At 51.9% G+C, this 12933-nt stretch overlaps 1 long non-coding RNA gene across 2 annotated transcripts in view; it reads right to left on the minus strand.

The window, feature by feature from the left end:
- Nucleotides 1-955: 955 nt before the first annotated feature.
- LOC137467556 (uncharacterized) overlaps nt 956-12933 on the minus strand; it is a 163096-nt gene continuing 151118 nt past the window's right edge. Inside the window, exons 1-4 of one of the 2 annotated variants that reach the window (XR_010995551.1) lie at nt 2489-2628; nt 1761-2084; nt 1429-1577; nt 956-1106 (exon numbers count right to left, since the gene is read on the minus strand). This is a non-coding gene — a long non-coding RNA (uncharacterized lncRNA). Of the gene's footprint in view, nt 1107-1428; nt 1578-1760; nt 2085-2488; nt 2629-12933 lie in introns of those variants that run through there. The other variant, XR_010995552.1, reaches the window with a different exon arrangement.

Genomic DNA, 12933 nt, shown 5'->3' on the forward strand with positions numbered 1-12933 from the left:
GGGATGGAGACACAGGACATCTCCCTGGCAGGAGAAAAAGAAACCAAGACTTTGGGCCGGGGGACAAACCTCTCCCAGGACTGACTCACAGAGGTCTGGCCTTTCCCCAGCATCCTGTAAGGGCCCTGGGCTATTTGGGAGGTGGCTCCTTGTGGGCTCCCTCCTCTCCCAGCCTTTTCCAGTCGGCTTGGCTGTTCCTCGGTGACAAGGCCCTCTGGCCCACGACCACGGGGACTGTGTGGGGCACCCTGGGCACTGAGCACAAATGTCAGAGGCAGTGGGGAGAAGGGGGTCTCACCTGGCCAGCAGACCCACGGCATAGTGGTGGGTGTCAGCACACAGCAGCGTGTCCCAGCCACACTTGCGTTCTATTGCCACCACCACATCCTCGTGCTGCATTTGGCAGAGCAGGGACTTCAGGGTCCGCACTGCAAACCTGCATGCAGAGCAAAGCCCAGGTCACGCTGGGAGCACTGGCTCCTGCCCTGGGCACCTGGCAGGGACAGGAGGACTGGCATGGAGCACCTGTTGGGGTTGGTGGCAAGGCCGTATTGCTGCTGGCATCCCTTCCAGAAGGTATCGACCTCCGCTGGCACATCCAACGTGCTGAAGAACACTTGGAAGAGCAGATGCACAAAGAGGCGGGGGAAATACACGGTCACTACATGTGGGACACAGGGCATCTGGAGGATCTTCCACATCACCACAGTTGCCTGCAAAGGACAGAGCAGCCCGAGACAGTGCTCAGTGCCGAGGTGTCCGTGTGGCAGGGCCCGAGCATGGGAGGGAGAGGCCCGGAGAGACACAGGGGGAGCACCGGGCCTGGTGGCCCTGAAGCTGCCCAGAGGCCAGGTTTCAGCCCAGCGCCTGAGGCAGGGAGATGCAGTGGGGGAAGGAGGATGCAGAGCTGCTGGACAGGTGGCCTTGGGGCCAGCAAAGGCCAGTGTCAGAAACTCACAGCCAGGACAAAGACACCCGTTTTGTCCCCATCGGAGGTGCACGTGCTGTGCTCTGGCCAGCTCCCCAGCACATCGAGGAGTATCAGCTGCGCCGGCTCCGCAGTCCTGGGCGAGCACATGATGCTCTTCCACATGGTCAAAGCAGCTCTGTGGGGTCAGAGCTCTGTCTCAGAGGAGTCTGGGACACAGCACCGTGGCCTGGGCGGCAGCGGGGAGCTGAGCTGGCTGCCAGCCCTGCCTCTGCCCACTGCCCCTCGCCAGCAGCACCCAGACAGCCCAGCCCTGTGGGGACAGGTCCCTGAGGGCCAGCGAGGAAGCATGGCAGAAGGCTCGGGGGCTGACGTGCCAGGGCTGGCAAAGGGAGCAGCCAGAGGGCCCTGGAACTCTCTGTTGGTCAGACACCTGGGACAGGCTGTACAGGCTGATGGGCTGGGGAGCCCTGAGCCCTCTGGGCAGGTGGGCCCCATACCTGTCACAGGATGGGGCCACACGCAGGAGCGTCATTACTACGTCAGCAGGCTGCTCTTTGGTGAGATCCAGCAGGGCCCTGTTCAGCCTGTGCTCAGCAAACTGATTGGCCATGAGCCACTGGTGGATGTACCTCACCATGGCAGGCACCTGGAGAAGGCACGGGGAGACTTGGAAAGCTGCCAGAGGGAGGAATGTCCCCAGCTTCCCCAGAGAAGTGCTTCCCTTGCCACCCCACTGCCATGGCCTCAAAGGCTTCCAGTGAGCAGCAGGCGTGACTTGGGAGGCCAAGCAATTCCTGGGAGGATCAAAGCCTGGCCACAGGCTGCTTACTTGCTTTGGATTGCAAAACCCCTCCTCTACGAGCATATCCAGCAGGGCAGAACAGGTCTTGGTTTTGAAGATGTGTGAATATGCTCTGAGCCCTGTGCCCACAGTGCCGGTCTCTTCCTCCCGAATCCTCTTGATGAATTTGCAAACCAGCTGTAGGAGAAGGGCAGGAAGCCAGGGATGTTCCACAGAATGCTCCAAGCGCGGTGCTCGGCTGAGCAGTGACAGCAGGCCCAGCCCAGGTGGGGATGGCTGCAGGTACCTGCGCTGTTCTGCGGAAGAGGCCACGGGTGCGTTCCTGCTCTTGTGTGCGGTCCACGGCTGCATCTGGCAAAGAGCGAGCGCAGCCTGAGCTGAGGGGCTGCGGGAGAGGCCGGAGAACACAGCCCAGCCCTGCGCTCCCCAGGTAGGAACAGCCCCGGGATGTCCCAAGGGATGGAGCACGGCTCTGGGGTGTCTGTCCTGGCCCCTATTCTGTCCTGTCCATGGGCATGTCTCCAGGGGATGGGATGGGATGGGATGGGATGGGATGGGATGCAATGGGATGGGATGGGATGGGATGCAATGGGATGCAATGGGATGCAATGGGATGCAATGGGATGCAATGGGATGCAATGGGATGGGATGCAATAGGATGCAATGGGATACAATAGGATGCAATGGGATGGGATGTGGCCACGCTGTCTGCAGCCACCAGCCCTGCAGCCCAGCAGCCCAGCTCTGCCACTCACCCTCCTGCAGAGGCTTGAACCGCACCACCTCTTCAGTCTCCTGTGCTGGGCCAGCTCCAGGGCCTTCTTCCTCTTCCTCCACCCAGGCCAGCTTGGGCACTCTCGGGGATCTCTGCTCCATGTCAGTGACTGGATTTGTGACGACTCACAGGAGAGATGTCTCAGAAATCTCCGAGTCAGCAAGGCCTGCAGTCGTGCCTGGAAGGCACCTTCAAGAGAGAAGCCTCAGGAAGGCTACAGGACAGCAAGTCCTGCACTCTGGTCTCGAGGGCTCCTTGCCACAAGGACAGGAGACTCCTGTCAAGGATTGTGGTCTGGCCTCGAGGGCACTGGTGGCAGGGATGGGAGATGCCTCTGGGGCACCAAGTCCCACGGTCTGCCCTCGAGGACACCTGCAGAAGAGAAGCCTTGGGAAGGCCACGGGTCACCAAGTCCTGTGGTCTGGCCTCGAGGTCAGCTGCAGGAATAGCACCTCGGAAAAGCTCTGGGTCAGACACGAACAAGTGTGCTGTGCGGGGGCTCCTCACGGCACCGCTCTGTCCCGTCCTGTCCCGTCGCGTGCTCCGAGCACTGTGGTGTGGCCTTGTCACCACCAGCTCCTATGTCACCCCGTGTCACAAAGGGCCCTTGGACACGCTGTCCCGTTCCATGCCACGGTGACCATGCTGCACCATGTCACAAAGGGCCCCTGCACACACTGCCCCCTGCCCTGGGACCACCCCCAGCCCACCCAAAGTGGCTCAGGTTGGAAGGAATCCCTCACCCCAAGTGTCTAAGACACCCCGACAGGATCTTTAGGAACGGCTCAAACCATCAGCAAACGCTGCCCTGCTCTGCGGGCTCAGGGCAGCAGAAGGAGGCCCCAGGGCTGCCGACGCAGCTGCGCTGGGAAGGGCATGGGGCCTTCCACAGAAGCTGGCACGGCCTCCTTGGGACACGTCCTGGCTGGTGGCCATCCTAAGCGTGGCCGTGTGACACAGACGAGGAACGTGTGGGCCAGGGCAGGAATGCTGCTCTGACCCCTTGCGCCCGGGGAGCGCTGACATCAGCAGATGTGGCAGGGTCCCTGCCCAAGCAGACCTGCCACCCCCGAGCCCTGGCAGCACCAGTGCCTGTCTCCTGCCCCAGAGACCTGTGCCCGTGGGGGGCTTCTGTGCCAGAGGGAGCCAAAGCCCACGTGCATTGGGGGCTGCACTCCTGCCTGCAGGGGCTGTTGGCAGGAGCACCTGGAGCAACTGCTGGCAACACTTGGGTCTCTGTCAGAAGCTCTTACTCCATGCTGAAATTATCTTCTCATTGAAGTTATTGCCTTCTGCACAAAACCACCTCAGCGGCGAAGGCACAGAAGAATCTGGCAAGTAAGAATCCTCAGTTCAGGAATGCTTTACTTCCCATTGCTCGACTCAAGTAGTTCCAAAAAGTTGCAAACTTCCCAAATTAATTGGGATGGCCTGAGGAGGTGAAGATTTGTAATTTTGCTTCCCATCTCAAAGCAGCAACTCATTTGCCTTAACTTCATCCACTGAGGGTCACTTTACAGAACATAACACTACACAAAAAAAGGGCAAAAAACAAGGGCCATGCTTTGGTTTTCTAGGAAGGGATGATAATATCCTAATTCTCTTAAGGAATAAAAGCTCTCAAGAAATGAGAGTCCACTCAGTGGTACAAAAGTAGCCCAAAGAAATGAGTAGATTACAAAAGGGCTAATCCTCCCCCTGGTACAGATTTCTAAGTGGCCAGTAAAGTACAGCTCTCCCCTCTTGTTCCCTGCAGGAGAATCAGGACCATGAAGAGGAAAAGTCACAGATATTCTTTCTGCCCTCCCTAACCAAAGCTGTGCCAAAGCACAGATGCTGCCTTCAAACTGACTCAAATTCCAGCCTAGACCTCTCACCTTCCAGACAACTCCTTCTCCAACACCCCCCCAACACCAACCCCCCCAGACTCCCACACAGAAGCCCTCAACACCCCGCCAGGAGCCCCAGCTGTCCCCATCCCTCCGCAGAGCTTTCCCACCCTCCAGCAAACGCCCTGGTTCCCTGCAGGTGCCGTGGGATGGCACTCAGGAGGATCTGCTCCAAGGCCTTCCCCTGGAGCACGCTCAGGCTGCCAGGCCTATGGATCCTGGATCATCATTCCCACCGAGCCTTCCCGTGCACGGCTGTTCCATTTGCACCTTTGCGCTCAGCTCGGACTTCTCCACTTCACCAGGAGTGCTGGGAAAGGATGGAGAGCAGCCGGGCAAGCTCTTTCTCCAGCTCCCTCTTTACCCTTGGGGAGGGAGAACATTCCACAGGAAAGCAACTGGTGCCAAAAGGAGCAGGTGGCCTCAGGCACCTTTGGGGATGAAACAAGGCCTTTGTTTGACATAAGTAAGCACAAGCAATGCACATGAGTAAACAAGTAATTAGCACAGACATACCTAAGTACTTAGCACCAGTTAGCATAAGAAGAACCTGGTGGCCTAACTTGACATAAGAGTGACCTGACAAAAAGCTTTAGACATAGTCTACCAGAAGAACTAAGGGCAAGTGTGGAATCAGCCCTGTGCAGGGAAGCTGTGATGAAGACTTTGTGCTGCTTTGGGGCATCGAGACCGCTCCTGGCCAGCGCCTGGAAATCAGCTTCAAGTTTGGGAATCAGACACCATGTATTTCTAACCCCCTGCCTATCAAATCACCACAGCCGTGTAAAGAAGGACGGTATGTTTGATACATTCCTACATCAACCCACTTAAATTTATATGTGGCAGAGAAACATTTTAGTGGGTGCAGACCCCTGCCCTCCCGCCAGGTCAATAAAAGGGCTTTTGGTAGACCATACATTTGGCTGCCGATTTGTTTGAACGAGGGAGACCCCTCAGGACTGCTGTATCCTGAGGGAACACCATTGGCCTTGGCCTGTAGGCACCTGCACAAGCTTAAAATCAGCTGCCTCAGCTTCCAGGACCTCTCTTGGCCAGCATCCTGACGTGGATGCAGGACTGCTGTGAGGCACTGCTGGGACCCAGCGGGACAGGACCGGCTGTCTCGTGTCCACGCAGCACCCCTCACACAGCCAGGGCCATCCCAAAACCAGACAAACACTCACTTGTCAGCAGAGGGGAGCAAGGAGCACTGGGCTCCTCTCAGGGTATCTCAGCTGGGCTGGCTCCACAACATGCCCCCACTCTCAGGCCTGCTGATGCCCAGCTGCCAGAAATGCCTACCTTGTTCTCTCCAGGATGCACAGGGAGAGCCAATGAGCAGGACGCCTTGGGAGGCAAACCTTCCCAGCCTTTTCTGAGGCCAGGGACACACCAAGATCAGCCAAGACTCTCCACGCTGCCTGGCCCACACAGCCCAGCTCTGTGCTGGCTCTGGGCCAAGCAGCTTCCACCAAGCAAGAGGCAAATGCACATTGCCAAGAGTTGAAACACAGCAGACAGGGAAGAGGTGAAAAGTGTGTGTGTAAAGGCCTTTTAATTCACAGCTCTCAGAGAGAGCTCTGGGGCTCACGGCTGGACAGAGATGCTCCTGCTCATGCCTCTGTCCAAAGGGGGAACACACCCTGCTGCAGGTGCTTGGGTTGGTCTCTGCAGGTCCAGGCAGATGCCAAACCCGCTCTTCACAGCCTTCTCCCTTCCCTTGCCACTCTGCCACAGAGAGCCAAAGGGGGACCCTTGCACCTACCTCACTGGGAGCTCCCTGGGAAGCACTTTCCTTGAGAAGCAAGCCCTTTTCCTCCAAAGGCATTTCCCCAAATGAAGCTTTCTTGGGCAACACCAACACACTCTTAAGAAAAGCTGGAAAGGCTTAATGACTTCAGGTCCTTTCAGGACAGGCACTCCAGCTGTAGCTCATATTCTCCCAAGTGTGTTTCCAGGTGGAGGTTCAGAGGGGCAGCCCCAGGCCCTCTACAAACACAAGCTGCCTGCTGCCTCTTCACCTGCCTCAACTCCTGCCTGCGGTCATGGCACCAAAACCAGGCTGTTCCAGCCAGAGCCCAGAGCCCTGTTCCCGCAGGAAGCTGTTGCCAGCACCTTCCAGGACTCTCCGCTGTGCATGCAGAGCTTTTCATGCCCGCTCCCAACAGGCTTTGGAAGGCAGAGCACAACCTGGCTGGCTCTGCCACCAGCACAGCCCAAACACTGGTGGAGGAAGAAGTAGCAGGGGTTGTTTTGCGGCCATGCCCAAGAGAAACTGGAAGGGTGCCCTCCCTCTGGTCTCACTTGGTTGGCTTTCTGACTGGCTCTGAGCCTGGGGCTGCCATTGCTCAGTTGTGGGGACCAGAACCACACCCGGGATCCCGGCACTGCCTGACCGTGCTCCAGGCACTCTGTGCAGAGATAAACAGTGTGTATCAAGCTTAAAAGGGGCCTTGACCAAAAGGGCTGCTGGTAAGCTGCTCAGAGACATCTGGTGCACAGCTCAGTCCCTGTGTGAGTAAAGGTTTGGGGCTTGCAAGCAGTCGCCAACCAAGCATGGCCGGAGGGAGGGGGAAGGGTCCATTTGCCAATAGAGCGGCAGGAGGAAGGGATATTTACTGTTCAATTCTGTGACCACTAGTGATCCTGGGGGTGGGTCAAGTGAATCTGGACCTTAATGCTGTGATTCTACTTACTGCTATTGTGCGCTTATGGTGTCTGGACATTGTGGTTAATGTAGGTGGGTTTTTGTGATTGTGTGAGTGAGTGCCTTTGTGGGCTCAGTTATACGAAGGAGGGGGCGAGTGAGTGAGTGTACCCATGGTGCGGGGCGGGGAGGCTCTGCCCACTAGTGAGGCGGCCAAGTGAGGCCCAGGGTGCCGGCTGGGAGGCTGTGTGGGCAGATAGCGTCCTGCGGGGAGGCAGCTGGGGAGAAGCAGAGCAAGCAAAGAAGTGTGGGTGAGGACACGTGGCATGTTTGAATGTGTTTGTGTAGATTGTGCATGTTTTAACTGTGGCTAGACGAACTGAGAGGATTCCACTGCCTCAGTGGTTCGGGTTTGACCCCTGGGAATTTGTAAATCCAGTGAATCACTGGATAGATAAAGGGGATGAATGGGTTTATTTAGAGGGACTTTATTGGACCTCAGCTAATGGTAACATAAAGGTAATTTACATCGTTTCTCTAGATTGGAAGCAACCCACTGTGGAGAATTTAGAAATTCACGAAGGAGTAAGTGGAATAGCCTGCCTTTGTGGGCAATTCTTGGGAGCCTTGGGCACCTCGAGAGACTGGCACCCTCCATGGGCACTATTGCAGTGCGGAGTTTGTGAGAAGCGTTGGTATTGCTGTTCAGCAGGCGGCGGGGCATATGCTCTGAGTGTGGATGGATGTTTCCTAATTGAGCCCATTTTGAACCTCAGATTTTAAAGCTTGTGTGTGGAAAATCACATCTGGTACCTGTAACCTGGGGTTGCACGTGGGAGGAGAATTGGGAAAGGACTGTGAGGCTTTGTGAAGAGAGTTTTGGGTGGAAGTGAGAAGGAGAAGGAGATAATGGGAACGCACCAGAGCAAAGAAGTTACCCCGAGCTAGCTCTTTGGGGTGTATCTTAACCCACTGGAAAGAAGTCACCAGTAGGGGGGGATTGGAGAACAAGATTTAATCCAACACTGCATGCGGTGGTGGCCATTATACAGGCTGGAAGATTGAGCCAAGTGGCCACCGGCAGGAACTTTAGATTGTAATACCTTGTTGCAGTTAATGCGGTTTTTAAGACAGGAAGGAAGTAGGATGAGGTCTCTTATGCTGATATGTTTCTTGCCTTACGAAATCATCTGGAATGGGAGAGGCACTGTGGGCTCAGTGCTCCCTCAGACCCACTGGTGTTAGCCCTTGAGAAGGAAAACAAAGGAAATAGAGGGCAAATTAAGCAATGTTGCTCAGCGTGCAGCATAGGACAGCCATGTACCAAATCAGATAAGGTCTACCGTGCTGCAGCTCAAGAACAAGATACAATAGATTTGCTGAAAGTGCCTCCTAGGAGACATGAGGATGAGGATGAGGATGAGGATGAGGATGAGGATGAGGTGGACTTTCCAAAAAAAGAGGATGCAGGCTTGGAAGGGACATCTACTCAAACCCACTCCCCTCCTGGCAGTCCGGTTTTGTCCAGAACCAGGAGACAAGCAGTGTTACAGGCCGCTCTGCGAGAGGCAGTGGGACCAGAAGGAGGGAGACTGATGGTTAAAGTACCATTCTCCACCCCTGATCTAGAGGCGTAGGAAAGGATTGCTAAAAATTACCACAGCAACTCGACACTTATAGCGAAGCATTTACAATATGTTATCAAACAACACAACCCAGATTGGAGAGACACCCAGGTATTACTGGATACTTTCACTGAAACAGAAAAGCAGCTGATCCTGAGAACAGCAGGGGCTTTGGCAGAGGATCACCGTAAAAGCCAGTGATTGGATGTAAGAGAATTTTTCCCTCTCCAAGGGATCCTAAATGGGATCCAAATATATCGGCAGAGTTTCAGAAATTAGCAGATTATCAAGATTGGATAGCACTGGGAGTGGAGAGAGCTATCCCAAACACCAAAAAATGGTCTGTCCTGTATTCTATTAAGCAGGGGCCTTCCGAGACTCCATCTGAGTTTCTAGAGTGTCTAAGGGATTCTATGCATCGCCATGCATCATTAGACCTGGGGTCTGAGATAGGAATTGTGGTGCGGAGAATCACAAATGGGACATCTCGCCATGATCAATATGATCAAGTGAAGCCAATTTTATTGTACAGAGGCCTGTATTTAGAATCAGTTCTGCTGTGCAAGAGTCTCTATCTAATACATGATTGGTTAATCCTAGCTGTTTATGCGTCTAAAATTAAATGCTGGTTGGATCACCCGATTCTTCATGCGTCTTGCTTTGGTTGTCTGGCCCACCCTGAGTTCTCTTTTTTATTTTGCTGACAACTTTGCGGATTCCTCTGACTTCTTCTTTTCCTGTCGTCAAGGATTCACTGACCCCGTTTCTAGAACTGGTTCCTTTGTTACCAGAAGGCTGGACTGTGCATCTGCTGAATGTGTCCATTGTCCTGCAAAAAATCCTCAACAGGGGATGTTCTATTAGTTCCAGAAGCAGGGTGAAATCTATTAGGGTGGGATTTACAGGTGCAGTTAGACATTGGAGTACTGCCAGAGGAAGGAAAAATGGTGGTTAAACTTCTCCAATTAACAGAAGAGAATGAGGACAAAATTCATGAGATGGTGCGGGCAAAACCAAAAAATTAAGGTAAATTGAACATGAAACCTGTAGTAATAAAAACAGTTGATGAGAACCATCCAGTTCAGGTATGACAATACCCACTCTCCCTGGAAGGGAGACAAGGACTGCAGCTGGCCACCCAGGACCTACTTGAGTAGGGTGCCTTAGAACCATGTATGTCCCCCATAATACACCTGTTTTACCAGTAAAGAAGTCTGATGGGACTTACAAGCTTGTCCAAGATTTAAGAGAAGTTAACAAAAGAACAGTGAATCAGTACCCAGTAGTGCCTAAGCCCTATACACTACTGAGTAATATCCCCCCAGCACACCAGTGGTTTAGTGTGACAGACCTAAAAGATGCCTTTTGGGCATGTCCACTGGCAGGAGAAAGTAGGGATATGTTTGCCTCTGAATGGGAGGACCCCGATTCAGGGAGAAAGCAACAGCTTCGGTGGACTAGGTTACCACAAGGGTTTTCCAAATCCCCAAACCAAACAATTCTCCATCAAACCTGAGATAAAGATCATCCAGTATGGAGACGATTTGCTTCTCTCAGGACGGGAAGAAAACAAAGTTCGAGAATCCACCATAGCATTGTTAAGTTTTCTGGGGAGCCAAGGACTTTGAGTATCAAAAGGGAAACTCCAATTTGTAGAGAGGGAAGTAAAATGCCTAGGACGTGTGATTTGTCAAGGGAGCCAGTGGCTGAACCCTCAGAGAATTGCAGGGATTGCCTCACTCCCACGGCCAAAATCTAAGAGAGAAGTCAGAGGGCTTTTAGGCCTGTTGGGATAGTGTAGGCTATGGATTGAAGGATACATGCAGGCCATCAGGTTCTTGTTTGAAAAGTTAATAGAAGAAGAGATAAGGTGGGAAGAAGACGACAAGCAAATTTTGAAGCTTTAAAGAAAAAATTAGTCAGTGCAGCAGCACTGAGTCTTCCTGCCTTAGACAAACCCTTCTATCTGTTTGTGGATATAGAAAAAGGGGCAGCACATGGAGTGTTAGCCCAGGACCGGGGAGGATCCAGGAAACCAGTGGCCTGTTTATCAAAACTGCAAGACCCTGCCAGCTGTGGGTGGCCAACCTGCATTCAGGCGGTGGCAGCGAGCGCCCTACTCGTAGAAGAAAGCAAAAAATTAACCTCTGGGGGAAAATTGAAAATATATACCACTCACTCAGTAAGGAGTATCCTCAGCTAAAAGGCTGAGAAATGGCTCACTGATTCCCAAGTGCTAAAATATGAAGCCATCCTAATAGACAATGGATAATTAGAGTTAATTGTGAGTAACCAACTGAACCCTGCCCAGTTTTTAGATGGAAATCCAGGTGAGGAATTAATATATAATTGCCTAGAGGTTATAAATTATCAAACTAAAGTAAGAGAGGACCTAACACATCAACCATTCCAAGGAGGGAAATGATTGTACATTGATGGATTTCCACAGGTAATCCGGGGACAATGGGTATCAGGATACATTATAGTAGATGAAGAGTTAGTGGCCCTAGAAAAAGGAAAGTTACCTTCCAACTGGTCAGCCCAAGCATGTGAGTTGTATGCCCTAAAGCAAACTCTGGAAATATTAGCACAGAAAAGAGGAACAATATATACAGACTCAAAATATGCTTTTGGAGTAGTGCATACCTATGGGAAAATCTGGGAAGAGTGTGGGCTATTAAATTCAATGGGGAAAGGAACTAAAAACTTATTTTAGAAGTGATAGAAACCTTACAAATACCAGAAGAAGTGGCAGTAGTATATGTTAAAGGACATAAAAAAGGGGTGACTCAAGAAGAACAGTGGAACCATTTAGCAGATTTAGACGCTAAGAATTCAGCCAAATCAGGGTCAGAAAAACTAATGATAGCATTAACCCCTATGGGAGAAATAGAAGAAGTTCCCGTATTCAGTGAGACAGAAGAGAAAGAATTCCTTAGAATAGGAGCTAAGAATGATAACAAAGGGAAGTGGAGATTAGCAGATGGGAGACAAATGTTGAATAAACTCCTTGCCAGGAAAATGTTAGAAGGCATACATGGAACAACACATTGGGGTACACAAGCGCTAAGTGATCAATTTCTAAGGGACTGGGGCTGCATTGGAATTTTTTTGGGATAGCTAAGCAAGTAACTGAAAGGTGTGTGATATGCCAACAAGTGAGTCAGAAAATCATGAGGAAAACACCCAGAGGAGGGCAAGAACTAGCCTTAAGACCCTATCAAAACATCCAAGTAGACTTTACCGAGCTTCCCCATGTACAACGGTGGAAGTTTTTACTAGTGATAGTAGGCAACTTGAATCACTGGGTAGAGGCGGTACCCATGGTTAAAGCCAATGCCAATGTTGTGAGTAAAACACTTCTAGAATCAATCATTCCCCAGTATGGGATGGTGAACAGGATTGATTCAGACCAAGGAACTCATTTCACCTCTAAAATATTGCAAAAAGTTGTTCAAACCCTGGGAGTAAATGGGAATTACATACTCCATGGCATCCACAGAGTTCTGGTCACACTGAGAGGATGAATCAAACTCTTAAAAGAGCTCTAGTTGAGCTGATGACTGAAACCCACGTCATAGATAAAATGTCTCCCTTTGTCCTTATTAAAAATTAGAAACCAACCCCGGTCAGATCTGGGGGTGTCACCCTATGAAATGACATTTGGTTACCCTTTTTGACCTCACCCCAGAGCATTGCCATCTATGAGGAAGGGGAAGCCAATGCCAAGAAATATGTTATGTCTATAGGAGAAACCTTACAAGGGCTAAGACATAAAGAGGCAATTCCTCAAACTAACACCCTGGATTTCAGAATCCATAATGTTAATTCTGGGGATTGGATCAAGTAATGATCAAGTCATGGAGAGATCAACCTCTAACTCCTCAGTGGGAAGGTCCCTTTCAGGCACTGTTCATCACCGAATCAGCCGTGTGAACTGCAGAGTGGGGATGGACTCATGCCAACAGATGGACTCATGCCAACAGTTAAAGGCCCGGTAGAAGAACCCAAAGAGTGAACTACAACATCCAGACTAGGTGAAACGAGATTGACTCTTAAGCAGAGACTGAAAGACAACCAGAAAGACACCAAGATGCCCAAAGTCAAGCTTCCACCAACCAGTTTGAGGACTGTCTTCCTGTGTTAATGGGTGAGAATTATCAGCATCTGTTGATGGGAAGTACACAAGGGTCCGTAAAAGGTGATGGGACAGCTTCTTTAAGAAAATAAGACAAAGGAAGCAGGGCAAGACCCCTTTGTTCAC

This window comes from Anomalospiza imberbis, unplaced genomic scaffold, assembly GCF_031753505.1.
Source record: "Anomalospiza imberbis isolate Cuckoo-Finch-1a 21T00152 unplaced genomic scaffold, ASM3175350v1 scaffold_68, whole genome shotgun sequence".
Classification (NCBI taxonomy): domain Eukaryota; kingdom Metazoa; phylum Chordata; class Aves; order Passeriformes; family Viduidae; genus Anomalospiza; species Anomalospiza imberbis.